This window comes from Anas acuta, chromosome 11, assembly GCF_963932015.1.
Source record: "Anas acuta chromosome 11, bAnaAcu1.1, whole genome shotgun sequence".
NCBI classification, from domain to species: domain Eukaryota; kingdom Metazoa; phylum Chordata; class Aves; order Anseriformes; family Anatidae; genus Anas; species Anas acuta.
In genome coordinates, this window is record NC_088989.1 from 7,573,278 (window position 1) to 7,581,559 (window position 8,282).

Sequence of the window (8,282 nt, forward strand, 5' to 3'; positions counted from 1 at the left end):
GAGATGCCTTTGCGCTCTGCTCTGTTTTTGACAAGCAAGTACAGCACGATACACAGCAAGATACGTCCATCAGGCTTTTCACAGCTTTGGACAGGCCTGGCTGCTGCTTTAACCCAACTCCTGAGCAGCTGAGCATGTTTGGGGATGCTCCCAGTGCACCCCTAAGCCAGGAGCTCTCTCGCAAACTGCCTCCCACCGTGGATGCCCAGGGACTATTGGCCTTGATACAAGACTGTAAAATCCTTGCCCTGTTGGGATAGTGTAGGAGATATGTCCTGTATCCTGTGTGAGTGACACAGACCTGGGGCCTTTAGCATCAGTGCTCTCCCAAGTCCCAGAAACTTGTAAAAAGTACAAAATGTCAGGAATTCCTGTGCAACCCTACTGTTTTGAGAAAATGGGGCTTCCTGATAGGAAAGAAGCTGATCCATGGATAATTATTATTATTTTTTTTTTAATTATTTTACTTTTTATCAGCCTGTTCTCTGCAGAAGGAGGTGAGAAGTTGGGTGTTAGGCAGATCCTTGCTGGCACTGGGAAGTGGAACTGCATCTCCTGCAGTTAGGAGATGCCAAGGTAGTGGTGACTTGGCCAGCATGGAGGTGAAGATCTGCTGGAGAGCTCCAACTGCAGATCCGTTCTTACTGAAGTCTACCTTGCTCAGGTTTGAAAGAAAGGAAGGGAGAAATATTATCCAAATTATTAGTAGTGACTTTTGCCTTTTTCATTAGGACTTCACCCTGCAGGAGAAAAAAAGGGATGGCAGAGCTAACGTCATAGATAAAATTGAAGCCCAAACCTGATTTTCATGCTCTATTTATTGCAGTAGATCAGAGGTCTTGTCTGCGATCCTTGGGAACGTAAAGAACAGTGAGTTTGTTAGAGCAAAGAAGCAGTTGCATATTTTCTCCTGCCTCAACACAAAACTCAGCTGTCTTCTCAGGCTGAAATGAGTCCTTGTTCAGAAACTGACCTCGGGAGCAGAAGTCTTTCATGCTGGCCAAGAATTTGACCCCAAATGCCTCACATACAGCCAGCTGGCTGGGCTGGGGCACATCCTCTTTCCCTTGCACTGGGGATGCACCACCCATGGGTGCAGAGCCTGGTGCTCAGGTGCCAGCACACAGCTCTCCAGCAGGGAGGACACAGGTGCAGCTGGGTGACCCAGAGCCCCCCGAGGTGAATGTGCCATGAGCACCAGATCCATGATTCAGTGTGGGAACAGCCAGCAGGCACTTCACAAACATCCTTACCACGGACTCATGGCACAGGGAGTATCCAGAGGCAGCACCCCAAAAACACCTTCCACTTCCTTTACACAAGCACACTCCAAAACAGGGTCTCTGCTTCCTTTCTCCAGACAAATGACTTCCCCAGAGATGCTGTTGTTTTTTTTTTGGCTGCTGTTTCCAATGCACTGAAACTCACTGATGTGCTGGCTGAGCTTCCGCACCCATAAGTTTTCTCTTTCCAGGATCCAGCTGAGTGCCTTGGGGGAGTGAGAGATCCTCCATCGTGAAATTAAAGTAAAAAGCCCAGCTCCCAGCGTGAGGGCTGTGTTTCTAGCCCCAGTTTTGTCTTTCAGGGAAAATGGCCTCACTTAGCAAGTTAGCTGCGAGAGCGCATGGGCCGTGTGCCAGCACCGCCATCATCTCGCTATCAGCTACACGCTAAATTACTACGTGGTGACCTTTCAGCAAGTTATTGGGATTATATTGAATTACTTGGAGGAATGCTGGGACCAAGGCATCAGCAAGTGTCCTTATAGCCAGGGGGATTGCGTGGTGGCCTTCCTTGTGTCCATTCCACCAGCAAAGTGCTGCTCCTGAAGTCAAAGAAGTGAGATTTTTGTTTTTTGGTAGCGGAGCTGCAGTTTTTTTCTTGTGGGATACCTCATGCTGAGGTAGATGCGAATCAGCTGGTCTTTCCTTTAGGTGTCTGCATTAATTTGCACAGAAGAAGTAGCTTTTAGTTTGATATTTGCTTAAATGAACATAACAGAAGGTGAGGAGGAGAGAAAATGATTAGCGGATTCAATCACAGAATTGCTTTCAAAGCTCTTCACAGGTACTAGAGAAGCAAAGCACCCAACTGATGGGAACATTTTGAGCACGCTGATGTTAATCACAAATGGTCTCAGACTGGTTCAGTTTAAACCAGGGATCTCTGGCTGGAGATGGAGCAGCTTTCCCAGCTGTGAGCAATGCCAAGCAGCCATTTTATTGTTTACTGGCACATCAGCATGTGGAGGAAGGAGAATGCCTCGTGAGCCACTAGAAACTTTTCTCATGTGCAAGTTTCATGATTTTTTTCCCCCATGAATTTCTGTCCTATGAATATTTAAGTGCACTTGAAATGGAGCTGAGACATAGGGCTGTGCTGACAGCAGAGCCTGTTCTCCGCTCTTCCCTACCCGTGTAGGCAGCATTAGAAATCAGGACATCAAGTATCTCAAATATCTGTTAGCTCACTGCAAGCCCTAGGATTCATAACCCTGGACAACACTTCAATGCCAGTAACAGCAACATTTCATTTCCTTTTACTGCTGTGGTAACGTTCCAGTGCTGAGATATATGCCTGTGGTCTCTTAAGCTCATGTGGTAGGTAATAGATCTAATAATCCACATTTCATTTTGCAATTTCCAATAGTAGGAAACTGTGTTTGCAAGGTTGCACTTGTACAACACCTCCCCAGAGCCCTCCCTGGGTAGGGGGTTGCAGCTGCAGGGCCTGGAAATGTGGTGGTTTGCACCCCCAGCTGGAGCTAAAAGCCAGCATTACATTTGCTTTTCACCAAAAGTGTCTCATTTGTAACCTGCTTATGCAGCACGCGCTGCGGTTGGGCTCTTATGTGTGAGGCAGATACATACTTTAATCTAAGCCAAATTTCTAAGCATTGCGCTAAGTAATTGCATGCGTATTATACACAATCTTACAAACCTGATGACACTGCTAATGAAGAGCAGCTATTATAAATGGTGGCACTTGGAAAAAAAAAACAATTTAATACTTTTAAAATTAACTGAATTTCTTGTTGCACAGAAATGTACTATTTCTAAGCTCCCCCCTTAGCAAGTGTAACCTCTTAAATCTGTGCTGCTAAGAACAGGCGGCACGCCTTTTATTCGAAAGAGAGTATAACACCAATAACTCTTACTGTTTCAGTGCAATGGGAAAAATAAATACCTCAATATTTAACCATCCTCCTGAAGCACAGTCCATTCAGTTGCATTTTCCTGCAATTTGCCGAGCTGCCACTTGATGGGGCCGCCCGTCTCCTTTTGTAGGATCCTGCCCTCCTCTTCCCGAGGCCCTGGCGCTGGGGAGGCTCCGGCAGGCAGGGCAGCGGCCGCATCTCACCCCCCTCTGCCCACCTGAGTCCCTGCTCCTGAGCCTGTCACCCCTTTTCAATTTCTCTGCCTCCTTCTGCATTAATCCGTGGTTGCAGATAAAATTGCTTTCTAAATCTCTCTGCTCTGCCCCAGGAAAAGGACAGTAGCAGCAGTGACTTTGCTCACTAAAATGCGGGTAAGCGCATCTGAAAACAGCCAGCAGCCAAGGGAAGTTAATTTTCCCCTCCCCTCAATGCACCTGGCACAGATTGCCCCAGTTTTGGGTTCCCCCATTGAAAAAAGCTGTGAGTGTCAAACGAGGAGGAGGAGAACAGACCAACCCCAGGTGCCTGCCTGACCCAGGGCATGCAGCTCGTTATTCCCAGTGGTGCCACAGTTTCCCCCCTCAGTTTGAGGTCTGGGGTGATCCCTTCCACCAGCGGGCACCCCCATGGACCACTCTCAAGTACCAAGAGGGCTGGGGGGCGTTTTCTCAACTTAGAGGCACTCTGAGTTATCACAATCCTTTGTTTTCTGCTGAAGGAGGCAAGCAGACTGCAGAAAAGGTTTAACAGCGCTGGGAAATAACTCCGAGCTGGTATTACTTCCTTACGTTCTTGGAATATTGGCCAATATTTCATCAGATGTGCTTTAACCTATTATCTCCTTGGCTGAATTGGCAAGTGTATGGCCATCATAGGATCAGTTAATAAAGAATAACCATGTGAGGACTTGGAGGAAAAAGAAACTAGACAAGTATCCATGCACTGGCTTTGGGAGAGGAACAAAATGTTTTTGCACACCCTTTTGGCTTTTCCATGTTCCTGACTTACTGTTCTGCATCAATGGTCTGGCTGAGGGGGAGGGCTTCAAACTCCCTGCTTGTTACGTGGCATCCCTTTCGGAGCACTCCACCCAACGGGGCCCATATCACAGCCTGAATGCTTTGCTGTCTGCAAAACAAAACAAAACAAAACTTTTATTGTGCAAGCATGCTCTATGCTGGCAGGCAAAGGAGTGTGCTAACCTGCATCAGCTCTGAATACCAGGTAAACCATGGAGCTCTTTTTATAACACCAGAACCAGCATTGTGTGATGAGCATGGGGAACGAAGCTCATTACCAGGCAAGGGGAAGGACGAGGCAGGATGGCAGCAGTACCACCAGGCCAAGGATCACGTAGGGCTGGAGCAAACAGGCCTTTTTCTTCCCTACATGATCAGCTACTTGCAGCCAAGCGCTTCTAATTGCTTCCACCAAAGTTTATTCCCTTGAACTACTCAGCAGTGAATTGTTCTGAAGTCTCCAAGGAACTGGGGAAAAGAGGCATTAAAGAGGTTGTCATCTCTGTCAGTCAAATAAATGGCTGTTTTGTGAACCAGGGGAAGTGCGGCAGGCTTAGCAGGCTTGGACATCAGCAAATCACTTGCTGCGGTGTCCCCAGGGGAAATTATTAGTTTTGATAGCTAAGAAAGGGCTTGTGGAAACTGGGAGATGATTTCCAAAAGTTCAGGAAGGGCGAGAACTCGGCACCCTTTCAGCAGAACACCAGGCCAAAGGGGGGGCAGAGGTGGTGTTCCTCACAGACCCGGCCAGGACTGAGCCCACTTCGTGTGCTGGCAGCCTCTGCAGGCAGCGTGTGCTAACGAAGTTCAGCAAGGAAAGAAAGCTGGAGGCCCTCTCACCACAGAGAAGGTCTGCCCGCTGGGGAATGAACGTGGGATGTAATTGAACAGAACCGAAGCACCAGGTAACGCGTTTAACAAGCAACTCCGCCGTAAGTTGAGAGCTTGTTATTTGGAAGCAGTTTCTCTCGTTGTATCAGCTGCTGACAGACAGGGAGACGTGAAGTTGGGATCAGGGAAACGGGAATCCAGGCGTGTAGTCGCTGAGAGCTTCTTCTAATGCTGACATTGATATCGACAGAGATCTCTGCAGGAGGCTCAGCTGAGCTAAACCGAAGCTGAGCTCACCCAGCGGCCCTGGCCACGAGCAGGATGGTGCCCATGGGACCTGCTCAGCTCAAAAAAGGGCTCCTTGCCTCAGCAGGGGACAGAAGTGGTGGCACAGCATGGCACAACACCTCACCTTGCCCTACCTTGTACGCCTGGGAGCACCTCTGTGGGGTACCCAGGGGCTTTGCTGGCCACGGGGCTGCGTGTCCCGTGGGGAGGCTTGTGGCTGCCTGCCAGCACTGGGGAAATTAGGGTAATTGTCAAAAACAAGCAGCTGGAGGTTTACTACCAAAGAACAATATTTGGTTGATTAACTTTCTGGGACAGAGATGGCTGCAGCTGAAGCTTCGACAGAAAGGGGCAGAGCCAGCACCTCATCCAGACCCCCCATGTCTGTCCCCACGGGATGGGGACCTGGCAGGGTCACATAACTGCGCCGTCACCCGCAGGGAGCCTGCGTGAGCCCACAGGGATTTCCCAGAGAGGGAAATTATCTGAGCATGTTTGCATCCAGCCCACGAGAGCAGTGTGTGTGGGGCTCTGAAAGCAAAGCCCCTGCCACGGTGCTGCTGGCTTTGGCCTTCCTCCCGCGCTCCTCCTCACCGCGGCTGGGAGCAGGAGGGTGCGGGGAGCCCCAGCACGAGGACAGACGGCACTGCCAGCAGATCTGGAGAGGCTCTTATCAGCACAGCACAGCTCCCAGCCCAACGTGTTCAGCCCGCCCCAAGCGCTTTGACTTTCTCTGGGTTTAAGAGCACAAGCAGAGGACTCCCCTTTGAAATAAAGACTCTATTTTATTTTTTTTCCGATTTTCTCCTTCAAAATTGTCTCGTAAACAAGGGATTTGCCTAGATATTTTAGGATACACACAGATTTTCACTGTACCATTTTCCAGACTGAGCTGGAATAAAGACATTTTGAAAGGTAAATGCACACCGACATTGTTCCAGGGGCCAGGAGCCAGGTGCCTGGCCAGCCGTTGGTACGTGTCTTGGTACCTTGTCCAACTCTTTGCAGTACTGTTGTGCTGAATTTAACAAAGTAAAAGGCTAAAGCACAATTTCATTTATAGTTCGCACAAACTTTCCTGCTGCCAGCCTTGAAGTTATGTCACAGAGCACTTGCTTCAAATTGTCTGGGCTTTCAGGGCTTTGAGATTCTTACAGGAATGCCTTTCTTTTTTTTTCCTTTTTTTTTTTTTTTCCTTTTTTTTCCTGACTGTTTTAGTGAAGCATCACTGAATAGTCAAGGGAGCTCGAGCACATAGCTGGTTTAAGCACTGCTTGAGTTTGTTGGTTAATCAATATTATGCATACAAAAATAGCAGCAGCACGACCTATTTCCCCACTCCTTTTTGTTTTGTTTCCTCCTGCTCCCTCGTCTGTCAGAAGCCACCTCTTGACACTTGCCAGCTCTTTAGAGTTGGCTATATATGTTTGCCAGTACAGTGCAGTGAGATCCTGCCTGTGTTCAGAGAGAGAGGGAAAAAATAAAATAAAAAGCCCTTTTGCATGGAAACTTGCACAAATTTCCTAGAAAACGTATCCAGGGCAGGTCCATACCTCAGTTCAGACAAGGCGAGTTGGTTTCAGATCAGTTCTCCATTTTGTCTGAACTTCTCATATGAGACTGCTGTCTATGGGAAGCATTGCAGCCAGACAGCTTCTTGTGCCTGCTTCCCACAAAAACACAGCCTAAAAGCCCTGCAAAAGACCTCTCAGTAGCTGTTACGGAGAAATGAGGACCATGGGACTTGTGAAGGGTTGCTGGGATTTCTCTCTCTCCAGAAAGAGCAGAAGGGGAAATCTTTTGACCGTAAGGAGGCTGCATTAATTTTAAACACGCTGATTTGCTACAGAAAGAGTCTGAAGGTGGGAGGTGAGAGGGTCTCTCTGCCTTCTAGCTGCAAACTTCTTCTTTTCTTACCAGAAAGAAAATGCAAAAGGAAAGCTCAGGAAATTCAGATTTGGTTCAATTATGCCCTCTGCTGCTACAGGGCTGAAACAAGGTCCGGTGTAATTTACAAGAACAGCATGCAGCATGTGATCTGAAAGCTCTCCTTTGGCTTAGAGGGTTGGAAAGCTAATTAAAACCCTTTTTGCTTAGAAGACTTTTCTGGCTCTCTTCTGCTCTCTCCCCCCATGTAATAAGTAATGATCCTTCATTAGACCAACATTATGCAAGAGGTATCATTTCACTACCTTGCACAGCCTAAGAACGATTGCTGCTGCCATCAGTATTGGCAAAGAGACTAATCCAAGCCATGATGTATTAGTGAGGGGCCATCAGAGGAATGCTGGTGTAGTGTATTTGAAAAAGTGCAGGAGAACAGCTGGGGAGGAGAGGGAAAAGAAGAACCACCAAGGCTTCATCTGAAATGGGCCCTCTGCTCAAAGGGTGCCTACAAACTTTAATCCACAGCAAAATACTTTTCACTTTGTTTTCCCACAAAACACATTTGTTCCTCTCAGAGCACAACTTCTTTGTGAAATTTTGATTTATTTTGTTTTTCTTATATTTATTGATGCATACAGGTGTTCAGCAAGCATTAGTGGAGTTTCTTAGGGAAACGGCTGTTACCCAATATCCCTTATTCAGATATATTTGGGCTCTGCAACACTGCAGAGAAAGACATAATGCTACAAAAGCCTCCGCAGCAAGGGAAGGAGGGACCTCACTTCTGACCTGAGATTTCTGTGCCTCTGTCTTTTCATATCCCCAGGCTCTCTGAACACTTGGTTCTTGTGTGCTGTCATCGCCCTCCTGAGCACATGAAGCTGTCTCACTCATCTCTCTCTCTCTCAACAAATTTCAACAACACCAAGATTCCTTATGAAACACTGCAGTACAAAGAGAAGGCAACTCAGAGAATCTGAAATACCACCCCTAAAACCTGCAGGGGGTTAGAGAGAGAAATGGAGAGACACACACCCTGCTACAGCCACATGAGCTGCGACGTGAAAGACAACTGGAGGAAAAACTGGGGAGAGGCACTC

At 47.8% G+C, this 8,282-nt stretch overlaps 1 long non-coding RNA gene across 1 annotated transcript; it reads right to left on the bottom strand.

Annotated features, from left to right (window-relative positions):
• Positions 1-352: 352 nt before the first annotated feature.
• On the bottom strand, positions 353-3,601 carry LOC137862505 (uncharacterized). The gene is made up of 2 exons (XR_011100328.1): positions 3,187-3,601; positions 353-1,938 (listed from the first exon to the last, which is right to left on the bottom strand). It is a non-coding gene; the product is annotated as an uncharacterized lncRNA (long non-coding RNA).
• Between the last annotated feature and the right edge of the window lie 4,681 nt (positions 3,602-8,282).